This window comes from Gallus gallus, chromosome 1, assembly GCF_016699485.2.
Source record: "Gallus gallus isolate bGalGal1 chromosome 1, bGalGal1.mat.broiler.GRCg7b, whole genome shotgun sequence".
In the NCBI taxonomy this organism is placed as follows: domain Eukaryota; kingdom Metazoa; phylum Chordata; class Aves; order Galliformes; family Phasianidae; genus Gallus; species Gallus gallus.
The window spans coordinates 110,792,681-110,806,133 of NC_052532.1; positions in this window are offsets into that span (position 1 = coordinate 110,792,681).

The window sequence follows — 13,453 nt, forward strand, 5'->3', positions numbered from 1 at the left end:
CTGCATAAAGGTTTAAGCCATGGGGGAGTCAAGCCCACCTTGGCTACTTCTCCTTTTGCCTCCACCCCATGCTTTCCTCTTTGCTCTTTTTAATTAAAAGTCTGAGATAACCTTTGAATTCCCCTTGACAAACCCTGTGGTGGGTGAATTTAAATATGGAAAATAACAACCTGTGTTGTCAAAAGAATCGTAGAATCATAGAATCCTTAGAATTGGAAGGAACCATTAAAAATCATCTGGTCCAATATCTTTACTGTAAAAAATTCCCCCTTATATCCAGCCTAAATCTTTTCTCTTTTAGTTTGAAACCATTTCTCTGTGTTCTCTTACAGCATACCTTGCTAAAGAGTTTGTCCCTTTCCTTCTTATATCCCCTGTTTAGTTACTGAAAGGCCGCTCTCAGGTTTCTGCAGAGCCTTCTCTTCTCCATGCTGACCATCTCCAGCTCACTCAGCCTGTACTCATACGGGAGCTGTTCCATCCCATGGATCATTTTTGTGTGACGCTCCTATGGATGAACTCCAACAGGTCTGTGTCTTCCCTGTACTGAGGACTCCCCATCTGGACACAGTACTCCAGGTGAGGCCTCATCAAAGCAGAGTAGAAGGGCACAATCACCTCCCTAGCCCTGCTGGCCATGCTTCCTTGGATGCAGCACAGGATATGGTTGGCTTTCTGGGCTGCAAGGGCACATTGCTGTCTCATGCACAGCTTGCCATCCACTAGTACTGCAGTCCTTTTACTGGCGGTTGCCATGACCCAGTAGCAAGATCTTGCACTTGGATTTGTTGAACCTCATGAGGTTCTTTTGGGCCCACTGCTGGAGCATTTCTAGGTCTCTCTCTATATGGCATTGTATTCCTCAGCTGTGTTGACTGCACCACACAGCTTGGTGTAACGTGCAAACGTGCTGAAGGGGCACTTAATCCCACTGTTGATGTCAAAGAATAGCCCAGACATGCTGCAAAAATCAGTTTTTCCTCCAAAACAAAAGCACATGCAGATTCTACCCATGCCTCTGAGAACACTTTGCAGTGCCCTGTGCTGTTGTCAGACCCAGGTGTACAAACTTGGAGTGAGCCCCTCTCCACAGAGTTCCTGCACTGTGGTGGTAAAGCAGGCCATGGCACTTCTTCCTTAGCCAGGTTGTGTTGGCCTTATTTATGCTCTGGGTGTTTTCCTGTGAGCTGCTGCCTCCTTCGAGGCTGTGGAAACCGTGGCTGTGCTGCCAAGCGGGGCCTGTGAGTCAGCTCAGCGGCTGCAGGAGCTTCCCCTCCTGTCTGTCCTTCCCTCTCCATCTGCACCCGCACAGGCACTCACGCTAAGTGGGTCAACCCCATCCTCCCTGCTTCATAGAGCAGTTTCTCAGCTTCTGGAGAAAGGCTGCCTCCTCCATACTTCAGTTCTCCAACTGTTAGAAGCATCTGCCCTTTGCTAGCTCTTGACACCAGGAGCTCACGGATGTGTGCTTGTTTTGTGAAGACAGAGGTATTCCCCTTTCTCCCCCTCCACCACTCCTCAGTCCTCCCTCTACCCTCCTTTCCAACCCTCCACCCCCCCCCCCCCAAACAAAATAAAACAAAACAACAGCAACAAAAACAAAACCAATGCAATTCTCTCACCTCCTGTTTCTGAAAGAGCCACTGTAACTCAACTGCAAAATGGGGGGAGGGGTGGGGGGAGGAAAAAGAAAAAAAGAAATAAATGGTTTCCATGGCAAATTTGCAAGATATAATCTTGGCACACAAGAAGAAATTTAACATTCTTTCCCTGTTTTAGAACATGCTGGATAGCAAATGAAATTGTCTGTTGTGTGTTGGTTTCAAGGGTATTGCACTGAACTATGTCCCCAGAGAATATGTCCCATTATTTCCTTTGTTTTGTTCTTATAATCAGAAAGTTGCTTATCACTGCCCTGTGAAGAAGATTAACATAATTTAAACCAGCAGCTTTGCACAAGAGCTACTCAAAAGCCCACAGAATTTACCAGAAAATAGGCAGTTTTCTAGACCTTTCTCCATTCCGAAGCGCTCCTCTGAAGCGCTGATGGCAATTGTATCGTGATATCTGTGATACAATTTTCTATGCCATTCTACTGGGTGGTACTGGGCACCCTCATGAGTTACCATTTCCCACAGTGCTATAGAGGTCCTTTCTATAGTGGCTGCATACAACTCACTTGGTTCTATGAGCACCAGGACCCAGTTACTTTACGTATGTAGCAAAAGGGACTTCAGTTTCAGCTGGAACATAAGAACGAATATAGTGGTTTCAGCCCAGCTGACCTGGGAGGAAAGAACGTTTCTGTGTGGCATCAAGTTTGCACACTCTCCAGCAAATGATAAGAGATGATTAAATAAATGGATCTTATGTCTTCTGTTCCTCTCAGCCTGGTAGCTTTTCTCAAATACTCCTGACAAATAGCTCCTGTCCCACCCCTCAGCTCCACCTTCTTCCATAATTCATACAACTCCTGGGGAGAAACCAGGCTGTAAATCTTACAGACATGTATCCAAAAGAAGTATCGTCCATATCATTAATATAACCATCTCTATATTTTACTGACACTTACGTCTTCTAGTGAAGCACTCCTCTCTTTAAGAAATAGTAAGAATCTCAAGAAAATCTAATAATTACTCCGTGTTAAGTAACACAAGGTTTTTGACTTCTGTTTGTCAGTTGGATTGTTCCTGATATCTGGAGGGATTTACATATAAAAACAAAACCAACACCTGTTTGCTTGCAGATAACACGTTGAACAAAACCCTCTGTTCTGAAAAAGGTGAGCTTCTACCTGGTAACACTGAATGGCATGAGAACTGGTGTGTTCTCCATCTATGAACACTTCTTCCTTGGTCATATAAGAATACACTTGCTGCTGTGTTGTGATAACATCACACTGTTTACCTTGACACCTTCTCCGTGCTCAGTAATTGATTGGCCTCAATGTGTTGAGTATGTGTGTATGTCTAAAACACCAGCAAAGAGCATGGGGCCTTTTTGAAGATCCTATGCACAGTTGCCTCCACAGAATAACTGCTTGCTGCAGACAGGAAAGAAAATACACTGTAATATTCATAAAAATGAACTTGTAGGTAGATATATTTTTTTCCTGAAGGAAGAGTGCAATAATCTTAGATAACAAGGTAGACAAAGGTAGGATTGGCTGCTTCTTATGACTAGTGAATACAAATAAGTATAGCATAGGCACGTATTTATTGCATATACTTTCAAAATATTTGTGTAGTTCTTGTATGCATGTATAATTGATCAATTTTTTTCCAGAATATAAACAATAAAACAATAGAACAATAAAAAAATGTAATCAGCAGTAATTAAACTTCCAGAAGTGCGAGTTGTCAGCATTCTCCTGAATATTTTATTCTAAATCTAAAAAATTAATCCTAGATAGGGCCTTGCATTAGGAAAGGACAGTGATTACACCCCTATCTTTACCTGGGTACAGTGAAGCCAGAATCTGTAAATCATTTGTCATCACACTTCTACTTTCTAACATCTTTCTCACTAATGACTAATGAAAGATACAAAGCCACTTGGCACAATATTTTTTTACCTTAGGATTTTTTTTTTCTGTGTTTTCCCTTTCTTTGTATATATTGCTTGCGAGTCACAGAGAATGAAGTGGAAGAAGGAAAACTTCAGCAGGCTTTGCTTTTCTGAGGATCCCTTCACCTGTTAGTCAGCACACCGGCAAATTGTTTTTTGCAGATTAATCATATCTGCATAAGTCCTGAGCAAAACGCTGAGCTGAAGTCCTGCTTACAGAGATCCTGATGGTTTCATTTATTTCAGCACACCTAAATTCCCACAGTGGCTCTAGAAGGCACTTTTAATTGATGGTAATTGCGTGTCAGCCTCCTAATGAGTCAGATGAGCTCTTGCTTTCCTTCTGCATTCCAATGAATTCATCTGGGTGTGGGAGCCAGGAAAAGCTTGTTAAATATAGAGCCCTGGCTCTGAGATACAAGTGCAAAGCTGAGGGGCTGCTGCTATTTCTTAAGAGGTTGGGCTGGGAGAGGGGTGTCCTCCTTGTCATTTCATATTCTTTCATAACTTGTTTCTAAATCAAATAGCAGAACTAGAGAGTGCTAAACATATATTAATATGGCTTACTTGCTGTCTTCGTTTCACCTTCAGAAATATAAGCACTCTGTATTTGGTGGCTCCTTTTGAGAGATGGATGCCAATACCTGTTCTATAGCTAATTGCATTAAATAGGTTAATCTCCTTTAAAAGTCTGTAAAGCACTAAACTTACAGTAAAAAACTGGAAGATGTCTACTCCTTAATTACTGAACTAGATTTGCTGAATTTTTTCCGTCAGGACACAAGTGTGCTGTTACAATTCTTTCTCTCCATCCATTAAATACAGATAATATTAATTTAATACACAAAAATCACATCTTGAAAATACTGTCTTTAGATATCACCATCTGTCGTTCTTGCCTGAAATACAACAGTACAGTATGTATGGATCTTTACTTTATGCATACTGCTCATCTATAAACATTACACAGCGCCCATGCTTCTAGAGGTGACATACATTCATCTGAATCATGATTCTACAGATCATCTGGCCAATCTCCTCCCCACACATGCACACAAAATACATTGCTTATCTAAATGTAGCTTCCCTTAATTCATCATAAAAATGCAAGTGGGGCTGATCCAAAAAGCAGAATATTTTCCTCTCTCTATGAAAACTCTGTAGGAACAAGGCTAAATAGGTCTCCTCTCTGCCACGTTTGAAAGCTAAAAGTTGGAAGCAAATGGAAATAGAGTGAGAAAGCTAATTCCAGCCTGGAGGCCGGTGGTAGCCTGGGCATCAGAATTATTTTGGTGGGAGAGCAGGTCTGGAGGTCTTCAGCCCCCCCTCCTGCTCAAAGCTGGGCTGACTTCATGATTGAAGAGATCACCTTGGGCCTTGTCCGTAAGAGTTTTGAAAAACTCCAAGGCCTGAGAGGACCCCACCACTGTGGGGAACCTGGGTCCACAATCCAAGTTCCTCAACTTCCAGCCTAATTACTTGCCCAGATGGAAGGCTGCCTAGGCAAGTGCTGTTTGGTCACAGCAGTCTATTGTGAAGTAGAGAATTTAGTTCAGAGATTTTTTTTTTCATAGGAAGAAGTTTCAAAGAGCAAGTGACAAAATAGCCACTTAGGAATGAAGTCCATGGTCCATATCAGAAATGTCTTGCTGATGGGAAATCAATAAATTTGATGTGGAAAATAAGTTGAAGTCATATTATGGTTTTCAGCAGTTATGCCTGGCTGCAGTACATTCACAGTCATGAAATGATGAAGAACATTTCTAGTTCGTTTCAAATAGCACGCTCTGGCCAAATTGTCAGGATATAAATAAGATTTGCCTAATGATTAATATATGCAATCCCAGCTCAGCACAACTTTTCTGTTGTTGTCTTTGGTAACTTTTCAGATGGGTTTCTGCTAAGGAATCTAATCCTACGGAATTCCTTGCAGCTATTAAAAAAGGGACATATAAAGAAATTTATTTATGCCCAACTTCAAATTATTACTGGTTAGATTCCTGGTATTTGTTACTTGCTTGGAAAACACCATGGTGATGATTTCTTGCACAAGGAGAAACTGGTATGGGATGTAAATGAAGAAGACTGTTCTTTTCATGGGTTTTAATCCGCAATCTCTGCTTCCTTTCTATGGCTCAGCTGCTGCAGGAGGGGAGATATAATGGCTTGCCATTGGCTTCACAAGTGTTGGCTAAGAACAGAAGAGTAGGAAGATGTGAGTGACCCGAGCTCAGGTTTAGGCTGTGGCAGGAGCACCTTCTTCCCACTGCCCTCAGGTTTGAGCTTCTCTGCACCAACCTGTCTCTCTCTTCTCCTTAACGCTGGTACTTTCTTCCTTCAGTAGCTGCCTTTGCCTATTCACACAGTCCTACCCAACAGGGTTTCCAGCTCCAACATCCTCATCCAGCTTATCCTTTCCCTCTTCTTGTTTCTTCCTCAATTCTTCCTTTCACACAAGATCCACTCAAACACATCTTTGATCCCAGTTTCCTCTCTCTCTGGTTTCTCACCTGACCTGCCTCTTTCCTTCCCCCACCGTATCTTGCCTTTCTCACCTCTTCTATGTCATCTATAAATCTTCATTGGGCTGTTTCTCCTCAATTGTGTCAGAAAATAGGATTTGGGGCTTATGCTTCATAGAGTAGTTGCATAAACTATTGCACCTATTTCCTTTTACCAAATGTTTTACCAATGACTTTGCTACCTGAACCAAAAAAAATTCTCACCACAAGAGGCCTTAAAAGAGAGATCGCACTGCTATTTTCCAAAGACAAATAACTAAAATGCTCATGAGGAAGGCCATCATTCCTTCTGCCTATGTATAAATGTCATCTTCTTCATGTCATGTTCTCTACTTCACCAGCCTCTTGCTGCTGTCCCAAACATCTCCTGCTATTGCCTATAGAGTGCTGGCACCTGCCTGAAAGCACTGTTTGTATAAACAAGGATGGAGTGAATGGAGGTGCACACGCAGAGGGATATGCAGAATTTCTTGGGATCAGCCTTTGCAGCAGCAGAAGCCCTTGAACCTTGCTCTCTATTATCCTCTTCTCTCTCTCCATCAGCAGAAATTATGTGCCTTTGAATTCCATCAAGCTCTACATTCCCCTGCATGATTATTATTTGGTTGTATTTTAAGTGCTCTTCCAGTTTTCCCTCTGCATGTGACCACCCACTTCTCCACCTACAGTCTCCATAATGTGATTTCTATCTGCTGTAGCTTGTAATGGTTTAAATTATGCTAATTGTATTCAGAGATTAAAGTAAAAATCAGTACAACTATTATTCTGCCCATATACTGTACCAGTGCTAGTAGTTATTCACTTCAGAAATGAACATGGCTAATAAGATAAGAAAATTACGCTTGCATAGAGTTAGTCAGTTTCATATTTAATTAGTGAGAAAAAAACTATTTCCATGTCTTTGTACTGAAGCAAAATTAACTCTTTTGCCTCTGACTACACTAGTTCATGCCATGCAAAATGCTTTCAACAACTTGGGAATTGGTTTCCTAAATCACTTAATCTGAGTGTTTCAGAAAACACTTTTTTTCTTGAAATGTCATGGGCAAACAGATCCACACAGCATTGCTGACGGCCCATCGAGGCCAGGCATTAGCAGCAAGCATGGAGGTAGCCCACTCCCAACAGCCTTTCTTGTCAAAAAATGCACGGGAGTTCATTTCATGCACATCTCCTGATCTAACTCTGTTAATGTGTCTTGAGCAGACTTATCTCAAAAGCTCTTACAAATTTAAGATTAAACTTCTTAAACATTTACTGTAGCAACAGAAAAGAGCTTACAGAATTTAAGATGGCCATGATATGCTGTCAGAAGAGGCCAACACACTCCCACACTTGCTATAAATAGCCAGCCAGAACACAAGTACAGGCTCGATTTAACTGAATTTCTTCAATCGCTGCAAAGTACACTTTGCTGCATGTTGAAGAGATAATGTGTCACAACACATTTTGCATAAAGTGAAGAATCTATCTATGAGGAACACTTCTGTTTCGGATTTCCCTGCATCTGGCATCGTGACAGGGACCTCTACTTCATGGATGTCCAGACTTTTGCGGCCCTTGCCTGGGCCGCACTGAGTGAAGAGGAACTGTCTTGGGCCACATATACATAAGTTGCTCTGAAAGTAGTGCCTCCTATTTATTTGCATGAAAACTACAGCAGACACAAAGAGCACAATAACACTATTTGATAGAGCAAATTCTCAGCTACGAGGCACTCTTTTTCACCATAGTCACCACCATTAGCTGTGCATTTTCACTAGTAATGAACAAAAGCCTTCATGCTGTGCTCGTAGAAATCCACGCCAGAAGAAGGTATGGCTGCCTTCATTATTCAGAGTTCTTCATTGTTCAGAGCCCTGCATTAAGACAATATTAAAATGCATACAGTTGCTTACCATCATTTGAGTCAGCACTATGCAGAACTGCTCTTCCCGTGCCCTGGTTTCATTCACTAGGCATAGCCTTAATGGCACACTGATTGTTTGGCTGTTGCTGAGCAATGAGTGTGTGTCCAGGGCCACTCTGCAGTGAGGAGCTTCTGCCTTCATAGCATGGAACAAAGGGTGGCTGCATTGCCAGCCATGCTGGGCCGCATGTGGCCATGGGCCATGAGTTGGAAGAGCCTGCTCTAACTAAAGTAGTCTCAATCCCAGTGTGATGCAAGTGGACACCACCTCACTGAGAAAAGCAGTTGCAGGTATCCATTGAAGGGTGGAGTTTGCCATGCGGAACTGAAACGTGATTGCAGGCAGGAGGCCAAAGTGCTCTCAGAACTCTCTTACTGATCTTGTTCTCTAACACAAGGTCACAGTGTTTGTTTTTTTTTAAACCCTCTGGTAATTTTGTGGTAAAGCCACAAGTGATGGGAGAGACCCAAGTATTCTGTAAAAGGTTTGATTTTGTTCTCCTGTCACCTTTCAGAATATCTGGGGCTAAGAAATTCAAACAGCATTTGTCAGCAATGATGGAAACCCCACTGCAAATCCAGTATTGTCTCCTGTGAAAGATGGTTCGGGAAGTCTATTTAATGCCAGGGCATCCCTAGATGTCATATGTCAGAGGGCTGGGATGCTTTAGGAATATTGACTTGTAGAAGTGACTTTACTTGCCTTGATCACTAAAATATGAATGTTTTTTTTACATAGTGTAGCTTTATCTACTAGGATAGTTTGTGAGGACTGTGACTCCAGAGCTTAACCCACCATGAGCAGCTTAAACTTGAAGCAGACTCAGCCACATCAGCAAGAAATGGCTACTCCATTTAGGCTGATCTATTAAAAACATTTTATAGCAATCTCTACATGAACTCTGATGTAATTTTTACCAAAGATATAGGAAAATGGAAAATTGACCATAAATATAACAGATGCTCCACCTTTCCTGTAATCGGACTTCTATTCTCTATGTCGTTTTCGTCATGTCTCTTTTTCTGATCCTGCAAAATCTGCCTCATTATTTAACACTAAATATGTTGATGTGCAGAATGTATTTCATTGAGCTACAGGCTGCATGTCCATGCTGCACATTAAACACTATAATTTATCTAAAAAATGAGGTATCTTTCTAATGCAATCCAGTATATCTATCTCCAAAAACTCTGGAGAAGTTACATTGCTCCACATTCCCTTCTCTGGCAGATTCAAAACAATGTTTTTAAATGCACACACATATGTATTTGTTGTTATCCTCTATGTCAACAAGAAGGCTTATGGGTGAAATTTGCATTTTATCACCACAGTAAAACCTACAATACACTTGTCTAGAATATCCGGGACATCTAAACCATTAGCACATGCAGAAGAACCTTTAATTTTAATAACAAAGCCTGGCTCTCTGCCTGGGATTTTGAGTTGCTTTCAAGCTAGCATGGTTTTAGGGATTTAAACACCTGATTTATAGTTTTTATCATCCTCCTTAGTGCAATGAAAGCATTTCTGAGCATGTGACTGATGAAACCAGCAAGAATTGGGAATGGCCTAAATTTAAGAGATACAGATGTGTTACAGATTCATATTATTTTTATAATAGCTGCAATGAATTACCCTGGATCATTTCATTCACTGCAATGGAGGGTGCGTCTGGGAAAAATATGTAAGTTATGTTTATGCAGCATACCCCAAGATACACAACTGGGTGAGTGCCTTGGCATGAAATCACTCAGGTAAAGGAAAAGCTGCTTCATCACCTTCATCTGGCTAAAGTGACTATCTGCCCTTCTCTTTTCCCCCTGCATCTTCTCATTTCCTTGCTCTCTTTCAGATCAGGACCCTCTGCTCCCTCCATGCTCTCAAGCCCAACAGTGGTCACTGCTGTTTGCATGCAAGGAGAGGCAGGCTCAACCTGCCAGCTGCCTTAGAGAATGGTAACAAAGACATCCACAATCTCAAAGACACGAAGCCTAAAAAACTTCTGCTATGCCTGTTGAAGTAGAGTTTGAGAGCATATAGCAAGAGATCTTAGCAGAGCTGCATGCTAGTAACAGAGTACATCCTATTCTGATTGTGAGTTATTACTTCGAAACGTGCAAACATCCATCTCATTAGCAGTCTGGTCTAAAACTCTGTCCCATTATAGTCAGCGGCAGAACACTCCAAACTGCAGAGGGAAATTGTAATTTAATGGAGCTACATTAGCACAAGACACCTTCCCTGTGAATGGTAATAAGGCAACCAGGTTTAAAAATAGTTATCTCACAACAGTGACATTATTTCTCCTTTCTGACATAATCTGTTTGAAGTTGCTCTTCCAGAAAGAAGTTCTGTGCTCTCCTACCTCATCAATAAGTAGCTTTGCATTAATCATTCCCAATTATGTTTTTCCGATTTGGAAACGCTGATACCAAGTCTTTGACTATTCTTCTGTTAACAGGGTAACAGATTTTGTGACAATAGCACCAACTGTAGTCCAAAATGAGTGTCATTCCAGTCAATGTTGGGTAAAAGGGTGGGTGGGAAAAGAAGTTGTCAGATCCCTATAAGTCTGGTCCCAATTTCATAGTGGGTGTCCATGTTCTAACTTGGTTTTACCTATGAGGAGTTAGCAAGTCTGATCCTCTTAAAGTCCTGGAGCTTATCTTTAATTTTACTCATTTATGTTTCCTGGGGTCTCCAACACTGAGTCACACAATAAAGTGTCTGCATTGCCTTTTAAAGAGCACTGAGTCTAAACCCTGAACAGAACTAGCTGGCCAGATCTGAATAACATGATTTTACAATAGATCAAGTCTAGGCCTCTGAAAACAAGACAACAAAAAAGATTCACTGTACTGCAAGGATAAACACCTCAGTAGATCCCAAATTCTTCTATAGTATAGGCTGGGCTCCTCTCCATCCCAATGACCTCAGCTGGACATGAGAGATGTCTTTGTACTCCTCCAACCTCAACTCTGATTTCTCACGCAGTATCACCATAGACCCCCCATACGCCTCCTGGGGACCCTCCATATGCACAGAAAGGAAGAGAAAGATCAACCTTGGCAGAAAATTGAGCTGAATAGTTGTTTTTTTTTTCTGCTGATGAAGCAACAAAACGTCATGGAACAATTTGTTTTTGCCTGAAGTAATGATTGTGGTGTCGCAGGGAGCAGCCAGTGCCAGAAAGTTAATCCTCAGAGCCTTTGCACGCGTGCTTCCCACACTTTGAAAATGTAGTGCTGGAATGTTAGTACAAGCTTCTCACATTGCCATTTCAACCAGGAAACCAGGTACCCTGAGGTGACCGCTCTGATCACTGAGATTTTACTATAATTATTCCTGTGATTTTTTTTTAACTGCAGTCAAAATATCACTACAGGTAAATTAAATCTGTAGATCACCAATGAACTGCTCAAACTAAAAGATCCATTGGTATTTTACTTTCTTATCACCCCAAAGTAATAATAATTAACCTCATCTAGAGGCACGCAAAGCAACACATCCACGTATTTCACAGACATGGATTTATTGTGATGATTCTATAGTTAAAAGGTACAGAAACCCAGGCTACCAAGTAGGAGAGATCTTTTTGGAGAGGACAGGGGAAGATACAAATCTTGTGTGTTGAAAACTCAAAACCTAATTATTCTTACTTAATGATATCTCATAGCATGACTCCATGCAGCTGAGGAAACAAATCCCTTGCCTCCTTATGAGTCCAAGAATAGCTAGTTCTGCACACTGTAATTGATGACAGCCTTGCCCAGACTAACGTGAGTTCTTTCTAGAGCACTCTGCTTGGAGAATCTCATCTTCCCAGTACTTATTATGCTTATCTGAACTTTCATTTAACTCCTTTTCTCTCTGCATTTCTCTCTGAAATACAGATTTTGTTCGGAGGCTAGAAGGAGAGTGGAGCCTTCCACAACTCAAACCACGGCAGCTGAGACTGTCAGAATTAAAGGCATCAAGCAAGAGGGCTGCCACTTCTCTAGAACCAGCCCTTCACTGACACTGCCCAGAGATTTCACAAAGGCAGCCATCAGATAATTACAGACGCTTACATTGGCACCTGCCTTGCTCCACTTTCACAAGGCCATTCTTTGCATGCTTGCCTTGCCACAACTTGGTTTTCTTGTTAGAAGGCACTGATAGTCAGAAAGTGAAGGAAGAAGTCAGAAGCCCCAGAAATCCACTTCAGCATGTCTTGGAGCTAGGTACACACTGCTGTCCTAGGAAGCAATTTGGGGAGCCCAGGGCATGCTTGCTGGGCTGCTCAGTCAGAGCCCAAGCAGCTAGAAAGTACACTCACAGGATTCATGCTAGAGCACAGCATCCATCCTCCCATCCCCATCAGGTTTCAGGTTTATTTCAGAGTCCGTCTACCCCAAATAATACAAATTTGGAAAAAGCCTCCAGCTACATTCTCCTATGCATCTTCAGAAGACATCCGCAGCAAGGCAAATATACAGACTAATTATAAAGGCGTATCTTATATCTTATATCCCCCGAGACTAGAGGCTTGGTTCTCTTTAACTAAACTGCAGTTCCATTTTCTTTTTCTTTCTTTCTTTCTTTTTTTTTTTTTTTTTTTTTTTTTTTGGATGCCAAGAAGAGCTAGAATGAGCTGCAGGCAGCTGTTCTGCAGTCAGACACCATGACTGGTCTGAAATTGGTCCTGAGCACAGGTTCCACAGCCCTATGTTTCCACTGGACTTCTCAGCAGTGGGGCAGCGATGCAGCAGGATCATTGGCTCACGCTTCCATGCCCCTTCCATGCCCTGGATGGCATTCATGTGTTTATCACACTTTCCCAGAGTAAGGCGTGTGCTTGTTGTGTTTGCTGGGAGGGGTTGTCTCCATTCAGATATCAGACAGGGAATGTGAGTGTGAGGTGTCTAGCCCAGCTTCAAGCCCCATGGGAGACAGAGCTTCTCCTTGAGGTGCTTTGGAAGTAGGATAACTCCCACCTCCATGTTGGTCTCAGGACATTTGAATAGAAACAGCACATACCACCCTTGCCAGGTAGAAGTAAGTCAGCTAATTTAGTAGGAAAAATAAACACTTGGGTGCAGCAATCTTCATCAGGTGTATGGTATCACTTTCAGTGACATGATGAGGCAAAATCTGGAGATTTAGCAGTTCTTCCAGTCTAGGAAACATGTAGCTTCAATCTTGGTTAATCATATTCACTGCTATACAAGCTTCTCACTTGCTTGAGGCTAGGACAGGTTTGGAAACCAAGAAATATAATTCTGTTTTCGATAAGATTTGCCCTTCAATTGCATTTTCTTCATCTGAGGTGTACAAAGCAGCTATTAAACATGAAATAGCTGATGTTGGCAAGGTCATTTTGAAACAGACGAATATCACTCATACTTTTATGCTGGAAGCTGGGGCATGGAAAAGCTATATGGACTGACTGCTGTCTATGTTAGTCCTGTAACG